This window comes from Mytilus galloprovincialis, chromosome 9 (assembly GCF_965363235.1).
Source record: "Mytilus galloprovincialis chromosome 9, xbMytGall1.hap1.1, whole genome shotgun sequence".
NCBI classification, from domain to species: Eukaryota; Metazoa; Mollusca; class Bivalvia; order Mytilida; family Mytilidae; genus Mytilus; species Mytilus galloprovincialis.
This window is the reverse complement of record NC_134846.1, coordinates 8,510,406-8,514,607: the sequence shown is the minus strand read 5'-3', so window position 1 is coordinate 8,514,607 and position 4,202 is coordinate 8,510,406. Positions and strand designations below refer to the sequence as shown.

The following is a 4,202-nucleotide window of genomic DNA, read 5'->3' as shown; positions in this document are numbered from 1 at the left end:
TTAGCCAAAAATTACTGAGGATGTAAGGAACAATTTGTAAAAAGAATTTTGTCGATATCTTTTTTTGTTACGAAGGAGATGCACACAGATGATAAACAGTGAATAGGGAGATAACTCTTACAAAGACAATGGTTCGTCTTAGCAGGGTGAAATTTAAAAGCGCATAAACTATACGATACAATATGAGAAATATCTAAGCGACATATTGCGAAACAAAAATTTATCGCAAGAACAAAATTTGGCGGAAAAAAAAATAATAATCAGAAGAAAAACAATAAGTCTTTCCACAGAAAAGTGGAAAGACTTAATAATAGTGCATTGACTTGACATATCAAGTCAATGCACTATTATTGTCTATATATGTGGACCAACTTTCGTAATATATCTAGATGATTGAAACAACTCATCATTATATACAACTCCGTAAAAGAAATAAACCATTATGTATCAACACCATGCTTTGTTAATTGCTGTATCAAATAAATGACCTTAAAAAATTCAACGAATTGCTTTCAAGGTCCCAACGGTGCTACTAAATCCAATCAGTTAGTCATGTAATTCCGTAATACGATTACATGACCCTTTATACGGTTACTGGAGTTTTAAACACAATTACAGTCGATACATTTTATTGCGTTTATATTCATTAAAACGAATAACATAATATTTGTGATTGAATTGCATGAAATCCGATGTTTTATTATGCTGCTCATACTTTATTAATAAGAACAGTAGTAAAACAAAAAATATTAATTTTAGTTAACATTATTATTTCATATTTTTAGTATTTAAATATGTATAGTGTTCCCTAGTTAGGAAAAGACATATGATAAGTCAATGGAAAAATGATATTTTATGGCGTAGAAAAAAAAATATAAAAGTATATAAATTGAAGGATTATCACAGCGATGATACTTACAAAGAGAAAACAGAGAAATAACATCGGAATTAAGGCCGAATATGAAACATGTTTTAGTGCTTCTGATTTGTTGTTTTTTCATTCTAGGTAAATATAGATTATCTCTTTAAGTAGCTTTTCAATTAGAAATTTAGTTTATGTTTTACTTTGTTTGTATATAAAAACTTCTTTTTATGCTTTAACTATTTCTATTTAAAGAAAAAAGAAAATAAATGCTTTAATGGCGTTTTTATTTTGTTTTGTGTTCGTGCTGTTTCTGTTAATTGATGGGAAATACAATAACATTTTTGTACAACAAGGTTTTTACAAAGTCGTTTGCATGATTACAAGAAAGCATTGTTCTTATTTTTTTGTAAATTCAATTAGCGCATTTAATTGAATAATACTGGAAGTGTTGGAGAAAATGATTATGAACCCGACATCTGCCTGATTATTCACGAAGGTCGATGGAAAAAACGATAGGAAAGTATACGGAAGTTGAGTACCCTGAATATCAAAAAAAAAAATCCCGGATATTGTGTAACCTAGTATTTTTGTCCCCTTTTTATAGCTTGATAAGACTGACGTACACTTTAAATTTCGTTTAAAATAAATCACAGAACAAAATGTATTGTCAAGTTCTCAAATGGCAAAGTTACTTAATTACAAAATAATGCAAAATTTCAAAGCATTTTTCGTACATATACTATGACATGTTAGTAGAGACATCATTGTAAATTTTGATAGGTTATTGTTTTATTTCATTTTATTTAATTTCACTAAAGATGGTCAACATACTAGGCCGTTTGTTTTCTAGTTTGAATTGATTTACATTAATTTTGTGATTTTTGGGCCTGTTATAGCTGACTAAGCTGTGTGGGCTTTGCTATTATTTACAGGCCGTATGGTGACCTATACCTGTTAATGTCTGTGTATTTTGGTCGCGTGTGGAGAGTTGTCTCATTGCCAATCATACCACTTTTTTTATTTTTTTTTTATTTGAATTTATAAAACGGATTTTAAGCCTGATATTTTTTAATATATACTACTCACTTGGTGTTACAAATAATGGTAAAGTGGTATTATTTTGCTGTTTCTCTATTGGATTTGATCAAAAACATGACAATTATAAAACAGAAACAGCCAGTTCGTATTTTGTTTACATATATTACGTAGTTATATTTCCTCGATAAAACTAAGAAAAACATGTTAAATCAGGTAGATGACATATTTTGATACAAATAAAAAGATGTTGTATGAAAGACAATGAGACAATCCTCTTTTCTCAGTCAGGGGCATTACTTAAACAAGTTATTTTTTTTAATTACTTATGTAAGTAATTTTTTATTTTAAATACAATAAAATTACTTAATAGAGTTATTTTAATTTTCAATAGAAACATAGACTAAATGTAGTTTTCATGATTTTAAACTACATTTTATATCATAAAATAAAGAATTTATCAAATTTGAGAGGAGTATAGAGATGAAGGGTTACTTTGAAAATAATAACAACAATATTACTTGAATAAGTTATTTTAAACATTTTTGAAAAAAATAGCAATTACACTTATCTAAGGCACATATGTAATTGATTTAGGTTACAAATTATAAATAACTTCAGGTCTTAATTAATTCACAAGTATCTATCTATTTATATCAGTCTACCTTCAAGATTTTAGAGGAAAATGATAATTTAATAGTCCCAAGAGACCAATCTTTGACCCAGAAGCGTCGGTATGAAAGATAAGTGCGTCGAAAAGTTAATTAGTGTTTCTGAAGAATTAGTTTTTATATATCAAGGGAAAAATAACCAGATAACTGTGAAAATTATTTAAAGCTAGTAAAATCTGTATTCTTGGACACCTATAAAAATAATATTCAGAAAAATAACTTATATAAGTTATATTTAAATAAGCCTCGTTTTCAACATTACTTGTATAGGTAATTTTAATTGTTACTTGTTTAAGTAATGCCCCTGACTGTTTCTTCTATGAAGTCTCTATGCAGTTTGTCAATATTGAAGAAATTTCTGATTTCTCATCTAAGTAATTTATCCATGCTAATGAAACTCATGATGGAGAAGCGTCTGCATACGGACTATATAATCTTCCATTTGATGCGATACTCAAAAGCTTGTATTTCCTATCGTGCTTTCCTTGATAGAGTGTTGCTGCTCACAAGGTAAATTTTAACCAAGAGTTCAAAGCGGTGAAGTTAAAATCATCCCTTTGTTTATTTTACGGCTAACACCGCGTTACCTTATTTTGATAGTACTCTAAGTGAAGTTCGGTTGGTCTCTCCACATAATCCGACTATCTAAGCTAAAACAAACTGACCACCACAAAAAAGCACAATAGCGTTGTATTGACAGGTACTTGGAGTTTACCTTTTATATTATGGCTAAGGTATATATTGATTTAAAGTATTAAATTAAAAGTTTTTCACACAATGTACGCACAAAAAAACATAACTCATAATACAAACTTTAACAAAACTCTTTTTTTTTTATTTTCACAGGTATGTCTAGTATGTCATGGCAAAAAAGAATACGAACTTTAGAAGTATGTAGTTCTTTAGATTCAGTTGGAACTTTCCCAAAATCAACATGTTACGAAATGGAAAAATTGCAAAGTTTTATATGTGGACAATGTATCGATGAAGATTGTTACAACCGGTACATGTGCTATCTTTGAAAAGAACATCCATGGAAAATGTTTTGTAATTGTTTATTTACATTATTTAAAATGGAATACTTCGACTATCATGACGTTAACACATTCATAAGTATATATTTCTGTATTGTATTGCTACTAAATATGTCTCAAGTAATTAATTACCCACTACATTTGACTTTAACATGCTTAATATGAAATAAAATTTGATCATTGATATATTTTCTGAATCTTTAAAAACAAAATCCATAAAATTCCATACATTCGATAATTTTGTTACGTGTCTACCTTATGATTTTACTCACATATCCAGTCGGCCAAAATTATAAAACAAAATAATCGTATTTTGTTTCTTTTTTGTATTGCTACTCAAATAATATCATTACTTTATTATTTTGAAAATCAATGAATGAAGAATACGTAGGTAAACAGTCTATATTACACATGCTCATTACTATAGCTTGCAGAAAGAAAGGATATCTGATTTCAATCAAGAGTGAATCGCACATGAACTCGATGGTTGGAGCCAACCCTTATAATTGTATCATAATAATACTGGTTAATCTTTTGTTGATTGTATTGACTTTAGTCTTTGCATTTGTTTAGTAATTCCACAATGAAACAGGATTT

General features: G+C 28.5%; 1 long non-coding RNA gene across 1 annotated transcript; it reads left to right on the top strand.

Moving 5' to 3' along the window:
- Positions 1–883: 883 nt before the first annotated feature.
- Positions 884–3,789, top strand: LOC143046613 (uncharacterized). The gene is made up of 2 exons (XR_012969184.1): positions 884–1,006; positions 3,418–3,789. It is a non-coding gene; the product is annotated as an uncharacterized LOC143046613 (long non-coding RNA).
- The last annotated feature ends 413 nt before the right edge of the window (positions 3,790–4,202 follow it).